Raw genomic sequence first — 19627 nt, forward strand, 5'->3', positions numbered from 1 at the left:
AGATCATTTTATTGTAAAGAATAAAATGAAAGAAGGGAGACCAATTAGGAAGCCATTCCAACCATCCAGGAGAAAGGACAGCAGCTTGTGCTAGGAAGCTGGGGGCTAAGATTCCTTGTGATAGACTCAAATATAGCCAAAGGAATAATGAGATGAGCTTTGATGTTTTCAAGGCCCTTGAACACAGGGAAGGCATGAATGTAGGGGGTTAAATTGGGGTGGGATCTGGGGCCCAATTCTTTGTACATATGCATGCTTGGAGACAAGGGGTGGTGAAGGCAATCTTACTCTGAGAACTTGGGGTTCTCTTGAACCTTATTAATGGAGTAGCCCTGGTACTCAAAATGAATTATTCAGAATGTGGAGGTGCAGGGAGGAGGACCTCATCGACAGATTATTTTTCTACAACTGGCTCTACCCCTCAACTCTAGTTCTGAGCGTTATGTCCAAGGCACATTACATGCCAAAACTCTTCCTATTAAACAGCATGTATTTTCACATAGGCTAAGTTCTAATAAATTAGGTGGTTAAGAGAAATCATAGCATATAGTTAGTTCTCAGATTGGGAGCTGTCCCCAGTTGCTCCCGAATAAAATGACCACCAGAGAATCACTGATGATATTTTTGTGGCTGATTGTCAGTGTAGAGCTAGAAAACAACCTTAATTACTGAAAATTATTCAGCCAGCTAGCAGTGTTGGTCACTGAATCAGCTAATGAAAATCACTTGTCCTCTTGTCTCAGAATAACAATGTAATTGAAAAACAAAATGGTTCCATAGACATTTTTTTTTCCTGCAGAAGCTTTTTAATTATCCTTTCTGTACTCCCTCCAAAATTTGCCATCGATTACAATATAGTATAATCCGTAAAGTAGTGCAAGAAAATTAAAACCACATGCAGAATGTTAGGGAAACTGATTTTTGTTTTTCAGAATTGGACACAGAATGAATTGATCAACTGATAAAATCGCTAATGAGAATGCCTCTAGTGCCAGGGAGGGACAGAAGTTACAGTTTCCGATGGATTTGTGGTTCATTTGGGAAGCTAATGCCAGAAGGGGAGATGAGGCAAACATTTCAATCCACTCAGCTTCTAGAAATCATATTCCTATTTTACAGGTGAGCCCATTTGCCTATGCAAATATTCCCACTCCAATTTGTCTCCTAATGGTCTCAAATGCCACCAACAGTTTGAAGTCTTTTTCAGATCCCATCTCCCTTGTACACATAGCTACAGATTTTCATCCTCTATCACTGTCTCTCCAGGGGATTCTATATCATCTCAAATTGAAAGGGCCCTCCAATTATCCTCTAACCTCTTCTTTTAGCATTTTATTTTCCATGAACAAACAATTAGATTGACGCTATGCTTCTGAGAGAATTTCTTCTCATCTTAGAAGATGGTCTTGCAAAGAAAGAAGTGGAGTCTGGAAGGCAGGATGCAATCAATGAACAGATTCAGCATCTAACAGAAAGAAGAAGAGCATGACAAAACAAGTTAAGTGCAATAAAATAGCTGAGATATATAGGCTTAGTTAAGGGACTTAATTAGAGGACAGTAAGTCTGGGGTACTGGGCGTTAATTTGAGGGAGAGGAGTGCACAAGTAGGCTACAAGTATTGTTTCTGAATCTTGAACATAATTGGCTCATTATTGCCTTGTTTCCACTAACCATGGAGCCAGCGTGGGAAAGCCTATTATTAATTTATTTTTCACCAGCATATATGATTCTAATCTTATTGAACCCCTTGGCAAGTCAGGATGATTCTCTTAATGGGGGGATTTTTTAAGTGCAAAGGTTAATAACATCTCTACATTTCTCACACAAAATCTTCTGAACCTCCCTCTATTACTTTATGGTGTTCTACTACTTTTTTGTAATTTTATGAACACTTCTACCTCTTATTTGAGAGTATAGATCATGTTTGTTTGTTTGTTGCTTATTTTTGCATTGAACAAAGGATGTGGTAGAGTCTTATATTTAGGAGGAGTTCAGTTTGGTAGAATTGAAAGAGAGAAGGTGGGAGAGGAGGAAATACTATACAGAAATCCAGTTAGAATGTGTGAAGAGAGTATCTCCGAATTACTTGAGTGTTATAGATAACTGCTCCATTTGGGAACACCTGCATTCTATTTGCCCTTCAACCCTCAGTCTAGAAATCTCTTGTTAATATGTACTCTCCATTTTGCTTTCTATTTACGATAGTTTGATAATCAAGCTATGATTACATATGCCTAACATCAGTTCCTCTATGGCAGATGTGTGATTCATTCCAATCATCCCAGCTCCTTATGCAGATGTTCCTAAACTATTCCGTTCCTTTTAATTACAGGGTCTCAAAAGCCTACACCTGTGAAAGGAAGCAATCCACAAGTCTATAGAGTTGAAGGAGAACTACCTTTCCCTGGAGTCTTCTCCCCAAATGTTAGGAAATGTAACTGATTATTTTAACAAGCAGACTTTCTTTCCCCTCAAGTCATGGCCTGGTTATATCAGATAAATTCAAAACCACTGGGCAAGTACCTTAAGGCCATATCCTTTTTCCTTTCACAAGTTTCTGGCTGCTTGTCTTCAAACTGCAAGCTGGCAGACCTCATCCTTTAAAAGCTTAATAACGTGAAAATCCACTGGGAACCTAGAATGTCTCTAGTTCTCAGCCCTAGAGCTTCAGCATGGATGGAACAGAAATCTAATACCCTCGACCTTTCCACCTCATGTTTATAGCCTATGCCTCTTCTTTCAGCCACATAAACCCTCATTAAGGCTAATAGTCCTTAGGACTTTTTTGATAGCCAAGTCTAGAATAGATGATCCTCGCAAGTCAGAGGTTCTCAAAAGATGGCCCTAGACTCAGACTAGCAGCATCAGCACCACTGTCACCTGAATAATTGATAAAAATGCAAATTCTCAGGTCCTACCCCAGACCGGCTAAATCTGAAACTCTGGGGATGGCACATACAACGTGGGTTTTTCAAACCCTCCAGGTGATCCTGATGCTAAATTTGGGAACTGCTGCTATTATTAATTGAAATAATGGCATCTGGCTGGAAGCCATGGAGTAATTTATAATATTAAGGATCAATCTCTAACCTCAATATGGTCCCAAGAATTGCAGGACTTGGCGAGCTAATTTTAAAGGAAAAATACTCAGCTTTGAAGGTGCCTGGGTAGCTGGCTACGGGAGTTTGAAAATATGCAATGCTGTCCTCCATTGTGGCCCAAGGAAACTGAAGAAAATTAGATGATTCTCAGTGTGAACTTGTAATATTTTGAGGTTGGAAAAAGAGGGACTGGCTATCACAGAAGACATTTCACCTCTTCAGATTTAATTGTCCCTACTTAGCTGTTATTTCCCAAACAGTTCTTTTTTTTTCTTTTTTTTTAATCACATAAGCTGTGTTTTTTGGTGTACCTCTCAGCAAGGGTGGTCATTCCAAACAAGGTTTTGAGTCCTACTGTGTGAGGTGCATATCAAAAATAGGTATCTCTTTTTTTGAAAATAGATATCTCTTTCATAGAAAAGCCTACCTTATGACAATATAGTTCAGAGAAACTTTATGGAATTCAGCCTCCTGAACAAGAATAAAAATCTCATTTTGATATACTTTCTCTGCTGCAACAACTCCATAATACCAGTATAGTAATCTTCCCATAGTGAATGATGTATACTTATATATCCATTTGAGTTCTCTTTTCATTCAAGCATTTAAGGTGATTAGACTGTTTTTTTTTTGTTAAAGAAAACTTCCAGAGACTCTGCTTGAAAAGTACTTGATGGGGTACCTTTTATTTTAACAAATCTAACTTTTCATACAACTGGGTTTACATAAAGTGGGAGTCAATTGAGTACACGTTTAGGCAGAGGCAGGGTCAGATGGACAGATGGCTTGAGGTTTATAGAAACTTTTTCTGGGAGGCTACAGTTTGGGAAGGTAGTCCATAACCCTATCTGCAAACACAAGTGACACTGTAATCCAGGTCAAACTAGCCTTAGGAAGCAGGGGACTTGGGTTCTAATCCCCAGAGCACTGCTTAACAGAGTTAAAAAATATATATTTTTTGCTGGTATTTGGTTTGGATTTTGGTTTTCCTTCCTTCTCTGAGATTCACTTTCTTCACTGATAAACTAGCTATGTGATACAGGGCCAACTTCCCTGGATAATTAGGATGATCAAACAATACAAACTATTTGATTAATCTAAAAATGTTACACCAATGTAAAGAATTATTAGAACTCAAGGAAAACTGCAGGCCATTAACTCATCAATCCTCAACATTTTCCATTATGGTTTCATAGACCCACTGCAGGCCATTTTCCCGGTCATATACCCGCTCTCTGCCTGCTCAGCTCCAACTCTACACTCCTGATATTGAACTGGTTTTAAGGAAAGGGAACACAATTGTCTACAGTTGAAAGGACAGGTCTAAAGGGCTGATTCTATTTTATCACTAGTCCATGCCCAGCCAGGTTTCTTTTAGCATCTCAATGTGCATGTCTGTTTATAAGGGCTTGTGTGTGTGTGTGTGTGTGTATGTGTGTGTAAAGTTGAGGGGAGGTTAGAGTTAATCTGAGATACAAACTAATCCATTAAACATACTGCTGAACAAGAAATATTATACCTTGTTGGAGTAAAGCAGCCATAGACTACTAAAATTGCCTAGTCCCTGAAATGCTGATATTCACAGCAGGCTTTTTAACTTCCCACATGTCTATTTCCCCTCAAGGGGAGATTGAAATTGACCTTATCTTCTGCTAGTCAAACTCTAAGAACATTGAGTTATAATATTTCTTCTGAGTTTCTTCTACATAACCTCAGGGCTGAAGTTCAGAATCATTATTCCAAAGAGTACGTTTGCCTCCAAGCACATTCTGTAACCTTCTCCAAGGAAGAATATGTGGGAGATGATTCCAGACAGGCGCATGGTTGAACAAAGCACTGTTAATGGTGTGGGGTCTCTGGACCTGGTATATTAAGGGTCCAAGCCCCTCACTCCTGGTCCAGAGAAGACACATCGACATAAATTCATTACAAAGTTGGCAATGGAAATGAGGAACTGGCTCAGCCTCCACAGGATGTTGCCCCAGCTGTTTTCCATTCACAATCTGGTTCCTAGCAGACCAAAGAAAACAGGAGATGAGGCTGTGCTCAGGCTCAATTATACATTCAAATTGCCTGTATTTAAAACCCCCTAAAAACTGTAATGGCTTAATTAAGCTGGTAACTTTATGGCATGCTTTTCCTTACAGCCTAACTCTAAGCCCTTTCTTTGTAACTGAGAATCCAATGTGACAATTCTGCCTTGCTGGGATGGCTGTTGGAAAGAGTAGAGGCTCCAGGATGGGAAAATAAAGAAACTGGATATTAGTGGGAGTTAAATTCCCCTTGTGGCAGATGGTCCACAATTATCCAGGCCTTTTTAGTACATATAGCAGGGCTCTGGGGAAAAAAGCAGGCATTAATTTAGATTCTAGGAAGAGCTGGGTGCATTTTTACATGGTGGAACTGGTGTCGTGAGCCCATCAATTCAAATGTTTTCTTTCAAAAAGTGAAATGCAGGCTGAGAACTGCATGTAACCTGAAGGAAAAGAAGACCTTGCTATAAGAGAGCCATGCAACCCCACCCGCTGATGTCTAAACATCATCCTTTCTTCCCATGCCTACATGATTCATAACTGTGGAAGAACATTTTAAGGTCATTGAGTGAACTTTATCCCTTTACCTAGAGGAGGCTGGTTCTCCTGAGAGGGGGCGCCTTCTCCTGAGTCACCACCACCTGTTAACTGAAAGGCTTGTTAGGGTTGCAGTAGTTTCATTATTAGGACATTTAGGTCCCTTGACAATGTTTGAAAAATCTTTATTTGGGGATATTTTGAATCACTTGTGTCACACAATGATTTTTCAGGAAAACCAACTGCCAGTCAACTTTCTTTTTTAAACTGTGGTATAAAGTGGACTAAAGAATCAGACTACTTTGATTCTAATCCCACATCTCTCACTCACTACTAATGGCACGCTAAGCTAGCAACTTATCCCTATCTCACAAATTTGGTAGAATTTAATGAAATAATGTATATAAGACACTTAGCACAGTGCCTGGTTCTCAATTGCTTAATTGTGTTAGATAATAATAATAATAATAATAATAATAATAATTTCACCAAGCACACATCTATAAGATTTTTACTTAGTTCAATACTCAGAGATGATTCATTGATCAAGAAAAGAGAAAAAGGGCCACACTCGCACATTGGTTCTGAGGGTTACAGAGAGGTTCCTGGTGACCTAATTTCATCAACTTTTGCTTATTTGGCATTCTAGAGTCTGTCTTTTTACTTCTTTAACAGCTGTTTACATGTCTTTTGGGGGTTGAGAAAAGGAATTTTTCATTTTTAGGAAGCCACATGTTCTCTGTCTTTAAATCAAAGGTGAAATGCCACGTGCCATGGCAATACTCCAAAGTTTGGAGGCCACATGGACTTTCTGGTTTAAACTCATTTTCTATGAAGTCAAAACTCATCCTTTGCTTTTGAAAGTGCTGAAAGCGATTAGCTGAGACAGCAGAGAACAGATAGGAGGAGGCCCCTGGTGGCCGAAATGAGGCTTCTCCCTCTCAGCTTGTTAATGGCATGTGAAAAACATTAATCCACACTTTCATTTCCTATTAGCCAAATAGAAATGTCTTAAGATAATGTGAATACCTTATGGCATAAGTGACTTTCTAATGTATCTTATTAGGACTCCTTATCTGTGTAAATTAGGCATCATTGGGGCTTGACAGCCAGGGGCATACTTCTTAAAACCTGACTCTTGGGAGCAGCTCATAAAACGTTAGCCAAATGCCACTGGGGAAACAGGGGGAGGACATGGCAGCTCTAGCCTTTTCCCAAGCACAGCACCTTTCTGCCATGTCGCATGCAGGTGACCTCCTTGTGCAGCAGCTATACCCAGAGATGATGTTAGATCTCGCAAATGCCTCTCAAAAATCACAGGGCAAATCACACTGTCACATTGTTTGGAGGTTGGGCTATTGCTGCAGAAAGCAAGGACAAATACCCCTTCTATAAAGGGTGTTTTAAGACACTTTTCAGAATGATACCCACATTTCAGGAGCCCCATTTCTCAAAAGGAAGTTCATACACTATCTAGGCTGCTTCTCAGATTTTAATGTGGAAGAGGCAGGAGGACTCCATGTTGGAAAAGATTCAAACAAAATACAAAACCACAAATAGGTATGAAAGCAGAAATCACCTCTCTGAAGTGTTTGTATCTCTTCAGAATGGAGAATTACATTGTGTCTGTAGAAAGGGATATACTTGAGGGTGTGCAAGGAAGAACTGGGGACTTTATATTGCCCAATTCCAATTTCTGGCTCTTTCCACTCCACTTGACTTGTTTGACCCTTGGGGGCTGTGTGACACTAATCCCCTCACTAATTCTCTTTTATTCTGCTCAGATTTACTTGACATGAAGAGTCATTTACTTCACTGCCACAGGAGACTTTGCCAGAGGCCCACAATGTCCATCATCTACATTGCTTGTTTCATTATTTTTAAGTTTCTCTCTGCATGGCTGCTTCCCAAATTTGTGCTTGCTTAATATGAGCCAATATCATTTTCTTGGAGAACAGATCCACTCGTTCCATAAGGATCCACTGACTCTTGTGAAGTCATCATAAAGATACGCTGTCTATAATTCAGATTTTTCTTGTAGGTATGTGTTTTGTTTTGTTTTGTTTGCATATGAGTTTTCTAACTCAAGGTCTTTTCCTATATGTTGGTGCCATTTGATTTTTTTAAAGTAGGGGTTACTTATTTCGCTTACAGGAATCAATTATTTTTCTACTCTCCTCTTCATCCATGTTGTTATTTTGCAGTTCCTACTTTTTTGTATTTCAGATAAATGGTTAAAGCAATATGGCCACAGTTAAGGCACACCAGGTATCATCCCCTGCTGTGGCAGAGAAAATGAACACAGTTTATGGAGGAATGGCAAACCAATGCTGAGGTCAATGTTTATTCCATACTACAGTAAATCTTGGTAATGGAAAACTAACAAAGCAAGATGTCAATGATCAGTATGGCATGCTATATCCTTCCTGAATAGTTTCATTCAAAAGATATGGAAATGCTGAGAATAAAGACTGTAAAAAGGTTGTATGCCTTTGGTCCTGAAAGGAAATTGCCATTTATATCAAGGTAAAGATCTAGAATCTCACTAGTTTTCAAACTTTAATATGTTTAAGAATCACCTAGAATGCTTTTAGATGAATAGCTTCCTGGGTTCTATCCATAGAGATTCTGATCAAGTAGGCATGATCTTGGGCCCAGGGACCTGCAGTTTTCAAAAAACACCAGGTGAATCTGATGCAGAGAATCCTAGAAATATACTTTGCAAAAGACTGATTTAAATTCTACTGTTATTCATTTTGCCTGGGAGGTAAATAATTACTTAAAAAATTAATCCACCTACTAAACAATATTTATCTGCACACAGATATGGTAAAAACAAGGTGTGTATATGGCTATTATGAAGCACTCGTTTATAGTTTCTACTCTGTTGCTACTGCTGCTCTATCTAGCAATATGGTGATTTCTGGTTCTTAGAAGTGAGTATTGGATAAGAACTAGGCTTATTGGCATAGTTTATCAATGAAAATTTGCAAACTAATCTCTTTGCAAAACAATTGCTCATGTTTAGAAACTCAGCCTTCTCCTAAATACAAATGCAAAAAAAAATAAATAAATCATTATATTATTATTTCATAAACTTAAGTAGTAAAGAATTGGCAAACATTTTAGAGAAGACTATGATAAAAATATATTAAACTAAAATCAATAAATGTATAATTTTTATGTGTATCTCTATCAGTAAAACATTTTTAATAAGTGCTTCTCAATAATGTATTTATGTTTCATAAACGATATAAACATAATATTTTACTAATATTATGTACATTATTCAGTAGAAACTATAATATAAAATACAAAACTAGAGTTTCCATATTTTCTTACTGCATACCAATAGACCTATTACCCTTGTTTCTCTAATCTGGTTTTGTATCTTTTGACTGACTCTCTTTTTGATGGAAATTAATGCACTTATTTGGCAAGTTGGCACATAATTAAAGAATAAATAATTTCCAGATTTGACAAAGACTTTGGGAGCAAACTTTTTCAGACTTTACATAGACAGGTGTTTCTCCAACAGTGATTCTTCGGGTGGAAATATCTACCCTTTTAACGTTGTTTTTAGACTACTTTCCCTCAAATGGCAAGGGAAAAAATACCTTCTCAATTTCAAGTCTGTCATTCATAATTTGTATTTAAACCGTTGGTCCCTTGCTGCTCATCTATACTGATTGTCTACACAGTGTGTGCATATACCTCAGGTCATGTTTTGGTTTTGTTGTAGGTTGGTGTTGTTGATGAATTGTTTTCTTTATGAATCATGTTAAAATTCCCTGGCATACCTAGGGTTTTTCTAAGCTGCTCTCACTTCACTAACTTCATTAAGCATTCCCTTCAATGAACAACCTTGACATACATTTGAAAGTGCTTTCAAGCTTTTTGTGCAAAGGAATCACCTAGAGGTTTTGAAAAAGAATGCAGAGCCTTACTCAGGGAATTTGGCATGGGGTCTCAGTTTCTGCATTTCTAACAAGTTTCTAGGCATAAGCCTGATGTTGCTGATCTATGGACAAAGGTTTCCACACTGTACATTTGGCCCTCACCAACTGCTACAGTCTGTTATTGGCTACAGTTCCAGCTATGTACCCTCTACGCTCAACTGTAAATAGATGAAGATCCATGTACCATGAGAGTGGTGATTTCTTCTGCAAATTCCCATTGATGATAAAGGATGACATCCTTAACATCAACTCTATGGTCATTTAAACACTTTTTTTTTTTTTTTTTTAAAGGAAAGACAGAGAGAAGGAAGGAAGGATAGAAGGAAGGAAGGAAGGAAGAAAGGGAAACATCTTTAAACATTTTCTTGTTTTATTGTATTCTGTTTCTCCGTTTTTGTTACATGGGCTGGGGCCGGGAATCAACCGAGGTCCTCCGGCATAGCAGGCAAGCACTTTTGCCCGCTGAGCCACCGCGGCCCGCCCATTTAAACACTTTTTATCTTTAAAAATCCATTTCCAAGAAAGCATCCTGTAATCATGAGTTAATCTTGGAAGAATGTCAGCACAGTAAGTGTGCCAAATTTTGTCTTTTTTCAAGGATTTTCAAAGAAAATTCTAGATGCTGTTGCTTACTTCTGAATGCACTCAAAGAGAATGGAAAAATATTCAAGATATCTGAGAAAGAGAAAGAATGTGAAAGAATATAATAGAATGATATTCACTTAAATCTTGAAACAGTATTTCTGAGAAGTGGTACAACAGTAATTTTTTTCTTCATTTTTAGATCTATATTTTTTCTAAATGTTGTGTAAGATGTACTATATTTATAATAAAGTTATGCTTAAGAGCTTTCAAAAGCCCAGAGCCACCAATATCTGTCTTTTCTTTTTTAATCTCATGGAAATAGAATAATACCTATTAAATTTGATGATTTATTTGCCATGATTTCTTCTTTGTTGTTCCATTATTGTTTATCACATTTTGCTTGTTTCTCTAGCAGTACTAATGAGAAGGACATATTTATAGTTACACATCTCTTAGCATTTTGTTAGGTACATGGTGGATACTCAGAGCCCATCTGTTCATTGATTGTTAATTCTATGACTTCATTGAATTTCCATACAAATTGTATAGAAGGAAGTTAACTCTCACAAACTTCTGCTTGAAATCACCATGTCTGATTTTCTATGCAGTTTTATATAGTTACTGAAATTTACATCCCAAGCAAGAGCATATATAGCTTAGTTCATGTCAAGAAAAAATGCATGGCAGGATATCAATGGAAACTTACATAGAAGAATCTTGTGGTTATTACTCATACTTTCTCATCTCTTAACTCACATGTCTGTGCACTTAGAAATGACCATAATTCTAACCAGTCAAGAGTATTGATGTGCTGGCACTGAGTAGGCTCTGGGATGACAAGTTAAATGGTGCTCCCACTCTGGAAAAGACACTAGAGGAAAGATGGAAATGACTTGGGGGTGGCTACAAAGCACACTAAATATCACGTCTTTTGTTGCTGCCAAATCTCTACCAATATGTCTGGTTTGATTTAAAGGAAATATGATGAACATAGAAAACAGCTTCTAATCACAGCTATTAATTAATAAGGACTGAATTCAAAGAAATTTCTTAATTAAAATGTCCAAGTATCCTAAATATAATGTAAGACTTGAATGATGAGGCTACATGATGGGATTTCTTTAAGAATAGCTTACAAGCCATAAGGGGAGGGGAAAGATTCCCAGTACACAGTAAAATAGCCTCTTCTTAAAAATGATTGGAGAGAGACTCCATCCATTGGAAGAAGTCATTCCTGTCCTAGTTATAAATCCAACGAAGTCAAAATTGGAACTATAATCAGTGATCCAAGAAACTCATGATTCAGAGCCCCATGAAAGAGACTGGTAAAAAGGAAGAGGGCCCATGGGATTCGAGAATAACCAACATGCAAAGTACAAAATAAGTTGCACTGATACATACTTCTAATAAGCATTTTTTGGCTATCTATTATATGTCAGCTTCTGTTCTAAGTACTTGGGATACAAAGATTCTTGTCATTATGGAGCTTATATTCAGGCAGGTAGAGACAGACAACAGATAGTATATTGATTAAATAGGTTAATTGTATTGTATATTAGTAAGATGAGATGGGCTAAAGAAAACAATAGGGAGAAAGAATGCTGATTATGAGGTGGCATGAAATTGAGGTATCGTGCAAATTTAGATAGATAGTCTTCATTGAGAAAAGACATTTGAACAAAGACTGGAAGAAGGTGAGTGAATGAGCCATGCAAGTATCCGGACCGTATTCAAGATTTAAGGAACACTGAGTGCAAAACCCTAATGCTGGAATGAACCTGCCTCATTGAAGGAACGGCAAGGAAGCCAGCATGTCTAGCATGGAGTAGCAGGGAAGATGAGTCATAGGATATGTGTTTATCAAGGAAAGAGGGGCTTGGTTATGTGGGTCATTATAGACCAAAGTAAGGACTTTGGCTACTTGATCTAGGGTCAAAGTTCAACAACAATTTTAATCTCCATTCTGTCCACATTTCCTTTTTTCTTCTCTCACATTTCCTTTTAATATTCTTTTTAACAAAACCCACTTAAAATGTTCCAATTCTACCATTCTAGTTTGCTAGCTGCTGGAATGCAATATACCAGAAATGGAATGGCTTCTAAAAAGGGGAATTTAATAAGTTGCTAGTTTACAGTTCTAAGGCTGAGAAAATGTCCCAATTACAACAAGTCTATAGAAATGTCCATCAAAGGCATCTAGGGAAAGATACCTTGGTTCGAGAAGGTGGATGAAGTTCAGGGTTTCTCTCTCAAGTGAGAAGTCACATGGCAAACACAGTCCTTCTTTCTCATCTGGAAAGGCACATGGTGGACACAGTCAGGGTTCCTCTTTCATCTGGAAGGGCATAGGGCGAATACAGGGTTCCTCTCTCATCTGGAAGGGCACATGGCGAACACGGCATCATCTGCTAGCTTCTTCTCCTGGCTTCCTGTTTCATGAAGCTCCCTGGGAGGCATTTTCCTTCTTCATCTCCAAAGGTCTCTGGTTAATGGATGCTCTGCTTCTCGTGGCTATGTTGTTCTTCTCTACTCTCTCCAAATCTCTTTCATTCTCCAAAATGTTTCCTCTTTTATAGGACTCCAGAAACTTATCACGACCCACCTGAATGGGTGGAGACATGTTGTCACCTAATCCATTTTAACAACCATGCTTGATTAAATCACATCTCCAGGGTGATGATCTGATTACAGTTTCAAACATACAGTATTGAATAGGGATTATTCTGCCTTTATGAAATGGGATTTAGATTAAAACATGGCTTTCCTAGGGGACATACATCCTTTCAAACCAGCACACCTACTCTTCTGGGTTTTTGTTGTTGTTTTCGTGGTTGTTGTTAATTCTATTCCTGCAATAAGATTCCTGACTCCTGTCCTTCTTGCATTATAATTCATACTAACTCTATGAACAAATTTGTCTTCCTAAGGAGGAGTTATGATCATGCTTTTTTCTCTAAAAAAATTCCATGGCTTGTCATTGCTTCTCAAATTTAGTCCAAACTCCTCTCAACCTTGCAGTATCTGACTCCCAGTTACTCTTTAACTTAATAGTTTCCTGTGCACCATTCAACTATTATCTCCAATTCCTTTGCCTTTGCTCATGCCATTCTCTAAACATGAATTGTTTTCCACTCTATCTTGTCAAGACTTTGTCCACTCTTCAGATCTCTCCAAATGAAATGCAGTCATCTTTACCGTCACCCCTGATTTCAGCAACAAGTGATCTCTCTGCTCCAAATTCTCCAGCACTTTATTTTTTGCTCCTTTAAGACAGATCCCATATTCTCAAATATTAATTCAAAATGAACTGAAAACACAGTGAGGACCAAATCCATGCCTTATTCATGTTTTTGTTCCCCACAGCACTTATAAATATTGATAGAATAAGTTTCAGCACTCAATCTGTAAAGCAGAGTAAGGGAGCTTTAACATTATTGGCATAAACCCAAACTGGACATAATGGTCAGTCTTTTCTTCCTCATGGCTCATGGGCATTTAACTTTGTGATTATAGATACCTCTGTACCACTTATGACTGCCCATACTTCAAGCCCAAGAAAAGGAATACAGGATTAATTTAAGAATCCATCATATTTTTAAAGCCATGACAACTAGCTGTATCATAAATATAGTGGATCACCCAGCAGCATAAATAATGGAAACACTGTTTGGGGGCAATAAAAGTGATTGATGCTGTGCTTTGCTGTTAACCCTGGCTACCCCTGTTTCATGCCGATCTTTGTAGCCTTCTTTTGTACACCCAAGAATGACTTCAGAAGCAGCATTATAAGAAAATCAGACGTCAGACAACCACTAATCTTTCCTAATCTGAATCAGCAAATGAAGAGGAAAGGTATCTGATTCAGAGCAAACTTAGTTCTACACATCAAGATACGTCCTTATCATGACATCAAATACATGTCACAGATGGAGGAAAGAAAACTTAATATGTGGGATGAGAACAATTAGGCCACTCTGGGTTTATTTTTATTTTAGATAGTCAAAAACTCTAAAGAACGTGTTCTTCACTTGGGTATCACAGGTAAGGTGCTATGTCCTAATGTTCTGTGGACACATGAATAATGAATTCCAACTTGGCTCTGACATGCCAAAAGGGACAGTTTGCTGAAAATTTGCTCTGGAGAAGCTCACATTGGTGATGAGAGAACACCATCTCAGGACCATAAAACCTGGTTTTTCAATCTGTTTCTACCACTAATTACCTTCAGTTCTGCAGTGAGTTACTTAATCTCATCCATCATGTCTCCGTCCCTTTGCAAATGTAATGATGTACAGAGAAAGGACAAAACTTCGCATCAAGTGCCTACTCTGTGCAAAGTGCTTTACCAACCTTGCCTACAGCTTTTCAATGATCTAGTATTACTTTCATTTTATACATGTGAAGAGTGAAGTTCAGAGAGGCCATACAATTTTCCCAAGGCCTCATGAAAAGAAGGGGCAAATCAAAATCCAGATCAACTTTGATCCAAAGGTCATACTAATAATAACTGCCCATCTATGAATGGCTAAAAAACACATGATTTCTAAGGGCTTCTCCCTTTCAAAAATTCAGTGATCCTGTCACCCTAAATTACTGTGGAGTGATCCCTATTTTTTAGGTCTGTGTTAATACTATCTTACCTTCCTCTTGTTCAGATTGTTACATTCTCTTAAGTCCCAGTCAATGTCATTCTCTTTAGGTTTTCTGTAGCACCAAAGTCTATTCTACCCTTTAATTCCTATCATTTTTCTTTTTTATTATAATTATTTATGTATTTTACAATTCAATTCTTGTATTCCCCCAAAGATTTCTTACAACATTTAATACAGATTAATATTATAGTACAAACTTGTGTCAGAAATTAGAGAATTCCAGATCTAGTCCTTCACAATGGAACTTTTCTTTTACTTTTTCCTCATTTACTGCCTCACTCCATCCATGCTATTTTTTACTGGATGAGAGAATTTTGGAAAGTAGCTGGATGTCTGAATCTAGTCAATTCAAGATGGGGCTAGAATTGGTGCTTAAGAACCAAGTTATAGAAGTGTCTAAAATGGGATTCCCAAGGAAACAGTCTCTGAGACAGAAATTTGCATGCATGGACTTTACTGGGGAGTGCTTTCAGTAACTGCACCTGTGAGGGAAAGGGGCCGAGAGTAAGGAAAGAAGGAACAGCAATATAAGGTGATATAGTTGCAACAAAGTCCTTGGCTGATCCCAGGAACTCTGGAACCAAGATAGCCTGTTCAGAGTTATCTTGAATTGAAACTAGAGGGTGCCTTCATGCCCACTTATCAATGCAATGAGAATGACTCCAGGAATGGGCAATATTTTGGAAAAGTGCTTAAAACATGAAGCAATGGGGATCGAAATCTGGGCCAGGATTGTCAGGGGATATAGATGGCATAGTCAGAGTAGGAAAAAAAAGTCCTCAAATCTTTGAAAGAGCAGATTTCCAAGGTTCTCTAGTCTTACAGCATGATTTTGAACCAGTGGGCGGGGGGCGGGGGGGCAAATGGAAATATAATGAGTGTTTAAAGCACCTTGAACACCATCTTAAGTTTTATATGTACATAGAATTTATGGTTAAATAAATATTTTTAGGGATGTCTTTTCACATGGATAACTGGCAGCAGAATCACTTGAGGTGCTGGTTGAAAATGCAAGTTCCTAGGCTATACCCTAATTCCATTAAATCAGAATTTTTTGCAAATTGCATCAGAAAATATGAATTTTAATAAGCGCAATGGATGATTTCAATGCTCATTAAAGTTAGAGAACTTCCACTTTAGAAAGAATAGTACAGTCAGACCATTTGGGCATGATGGTAGAACAAGAATCAGAAAAGTAATGTGTCAATTGCAGAATGTTCCACCCTGAGAATTAAATATAATTTTTCTGCAGGCCTCCGATGCTGAGAGATAGCAAATATTTAAATTCCTTCACTATATATAGGCTTCTGTCAGCTATGATTTCTGGTAAAAAGACTGTGCAAGTTCTCTAAGTACTAATATCATGACCATACTAAACACCAACTTTCTAAATGGTTTCAGAAACAGGCATGCTTAATGCTTAAGAAAGACAAGTAAAATTAGATTTCTCTTATTCTGTTTCATCTCTAGACCTATTAGCTTTCTTCTCTTTGTTCTCCACAAGCAGCATGGCATTTGTGCACTGCAGCAAACCTATAAACTGGCTCTCCAGGGAAAAAAAAAAGTAAATAAAGGAAGCCAGATTTGTAGTGTCTGCCAATTTCCATAGCATAAATACACCAAAAAAGGCCAATTTCAAATTATAAAGTGTTTAATAAATGGCCTGCAAAATTCCTGAATATTTAACAGTCAGCTCTCCCAAGCTGGTAAAACTGACTCTACTGCAACAATATCATGGCTATCATTAATTCTTACACCATGCCAAATTCTGCATTAATAGCATTTCTTCATATTTAGACAACTTATCAACTTTCAATTGTGAATTGAATCCCTAAACCAGTGTTCAGTCATTTTTTCTTTCCAGTAATGGATCCCTAAACCAAGGGTCAGCCATTCTTTTTTCTAGTAATGGGCCAGATTAGAAATATTTTCTGCTTTGTAGGCCATAGAGTCTTTGTCAACCACTCAACTCTGCTGTTGCAGTGAAAAAGCAGCCATATGCTACATGTAAATTGATGGGTATGGCTGTGTTCCAATAAAACTTTATTTACAAAATCAGGAAGTAAGTTAGATTTGGCCGGCAGGCCATAATTTGTCAACCCTGCCCTAGAAAGTGGGGCTACAGAGTTTCTTTCTTTAAAACAACGTTGTTTTAAAATTTTAAGTAGAGAAGTTGTAGGTTTACAGAAAAGCATGAAGAAAATACAGCTTCCCTATATACCCCTAGTTTCAGTTTGCTAAAGCTGCTGGAATGCAATATACCAGAAATGGGTTGGCTTTTACAATGAAAATTTATTCATGTGCAAATTACACTTCTAAGTTCATGAAAATGTGCCCATTAAGGCATCAACAGGATGATAACTTCTCTGAAAAAGGCTGCTGGCATCCAGGTTCCTCTGTCAGATAGCAAGACACATGACCAGCATCTGCTGTTTCTTCCCTCCTGGGTTTTGTTGCCTTCAGTTTCTGATTCCAGTGGCCTCCTCTCTAAGATACTGTGGGTCCCCTCTTAGCATCTCCAGAATGTTCCTCTCTAAGTTCCCTCTTGGTGTTTCTCTCTCTGAGCTCTCTGGGCTCTCTCTGTCCTTTATCCTCTCATAAAGGACTCCAGGAAAAAGGATTAAGATCCAACTTTAATTGGGTGGGTCATATCTCAATTGAAACTAACTAATCAAAAGGTCTCACCCACAATTGGTCTGCACCCACAAGAATGCATTAAAAGAACATGGTCTTTCTGGGGTACATGACAGTTTCAGACAAGTACACCCTACTACTGTTGACACTGCATTAGTGTGGTACCTTTGTTATAACTGAAGAAAGAATATTAAAATAGTACTATTAACTATAGCCCATAGTTTACATCAGTAATATTTTTTGCCATATGTCACCCGATTATTAAGACTTTGTAATAGTGTCATACATTTGTTATAACTCCTGAAAGGACATTCTTGTACTATTAACTATAGTCCATTGTCTACAGTAGGGTCCCCTGGATTATACAGAGCTATATTTTAACTTTTATATAGTAACATGTATATGACCTAAAATTTCCCCTTTTAATCTCGGTCACATATGTATAATTCAATGCTGCTAATTATACTCACAATAATGTGATACTATCACCACCATCCATTTCCAAAACTTTACAATCAACCTAAATAGAAATTTTATACAAATTAAGCATCAATTCCCCATTCTCTACCTCCAATCTATCACCTGGTGATCTATATTCTAAATTCTAATTCTTATGAGTTTGCTTATTATAATTGGTTCATATCAGTAAGACCAAACAATATTTGTCCTTTTCTGCCTGGCTTATTTCACTAAGAATAATGGCCTCAAGGTTCATCCATGGTGTCTCATGCATTAGGACTTCATTCCTTTTTATGGCTGAATAATAAATATTCCATTGTATATATACACCACATTTTGCTTACCCATTCATCAACCCAAGTATGCTGGATACTTGGGATTGCTTCCCTCTTTTGGCAATTGTGAATAATACTTCTAAGAAGATCAATGTGCAAATATCTGGATCCCTGCTTTCAGTTCTTCTGGGTATATATCTAGTAGTGGGATGGCCAGATCATATGATAATTTTATATTTAGCTTCCTGAGGAACTGCCAAATTTCTTCCACAGTGGATGCACCATTTTACATTCCCATTAGCAATGAATGAGTGTTCCTATTTCTACACACCCTTTCCAACACTGCTAATTTTCCATTGTTTTTTTTAATAGTAACCATTCTAGTGGGTGTGAAATGATATCTCATCAAAGTTTTGATTGGCATTTCCCTAATAGCTAATGATGCTGAGCATATTTTCATATGCTTTTTAGCCATTTATACATCCCCTTGGGAGGAATGTCCATTCAACAATTTTGCTTATTTTTTAATTGGGTTATTTCACTTTTTATTGTTGAGTTCCTGGATTTCTTTATATATTCGGGATATTAGACATTTATCAGGTATGTGGTTTCAAATGTCTTCTACCATTGAATAGATTGTCTTATCACTTTTGTGATGAAGTCCTCTGATGCACAAAAGTTTTTAATTTGGGAGAAGTCCCACTGATCTATTTATTCTTTTGTTGCTTGTGCTTTGGGTGTAAAGTCTAAGAAACCATTGCCTACCACAAGATACTGAAGATGCTTCCCTACATTTTTTTAGGAATTTCATAAACCTGGTTATTATATTTAGGCCTTAGTCCATTTTGAGTTAATTGTTATATATGGTGTGAAATAGGAGTACTTTTTCTTTTGTATAGGGATATCCACAACTCCCAACACATTTTTTGAAGAGAATAGTCATTCCTCAGTGAGGAAATTTGGCAGCCTTGTCAAAAAAATCAATGCACTATAGATTAGAGGGTCTGTTTCTGAACTCTCAATTCAATTCCATTGGTCAGTGTATCTATCCTTGTGCTAGTACCATGCTGTTTTAACCATGGGAGCTTCACAATATGCTTTAAAGTCAGGAAGTATGAGTCATCCAATTTCGTTCTTCTTTTTCAAGATGTTTTTAGCTATTTGGGGTCCTTTACCCTTTCACATATTTATGCAAAGTAGGATGTTGGAATTTTGTGGGATTACATTGAATCCATAAATCATTTTGGGTAGAACTGACATCTTAATAATAACTAGTCTTTCAATCCATGAACACAGAATGTTCTTCCATTTATTTAGGTCTTCTTTGATTTCTTTTAGCATAGTTTCGTAGTTTTAATTCCTTTACATCCTTAATTTTATTCACAGATAAT

The 19627-nt window shown here is 37.5% G+C and overlaps 2 long non-coding RNA genes across 4 annotated transcripts in view; one reads left to right on the plus strand and one right to left on the minus strand.

The window, feature by feature from the left end:
* Positions 1–800: 800 nt before the first annotated feature.
* LOC143654264 (uncharacterized) overlaps positions 801–19627 on the minus strand; it is a 72134-nt gene continuing 53307 nt past the window's right edge. For both annotated transcript variants that reach the window (XR_013161728.1, XR_013161727.1), the window contains exon 3: positions 801–1465. This is a non-coding gene — a long non-coding RNA (uncharacterized LOC143654264). The remainder of the gene's footprint in view (positions 1466–19627) is intronic.
* On the plus strand, positions 904–10423 carry LOC143654265 (uncharacterized). 2 transcript variants are annotated; one of them, XR_013161729.1, is made up of 5 exons: positions 904–1119; positions 1398–1497; positions 7457–7713; positions 7899–8198; positions 10230–10423. It is a non-coding gene; the product is annotated as an uncharacterized LOC143654265 (long non-coding RNA). The 2 variants fall into 2 exon arrangements; XR_013161730.1 differs by lacking the exon at positions 10230–10423 and adding an exon at positions 9665–9905.

The sequence above is a fragment of the Tamandua tetradactyla genome, chromosome 13 (genome assembly GCF_023851605.1).
Source record: "Tamandua tetradactyla isolate mTamTet1 chromosome 13, mTamTet1.pri, whole genome shotgun sequence".
Classification (NCBI taxonomy): domain Eukaryota; kingdom Metazoa; phylum Chordata; class Mammalia; order Pilosa; family Myrmecophagidae; genus Tamandua; species Tamandua tetradactyla.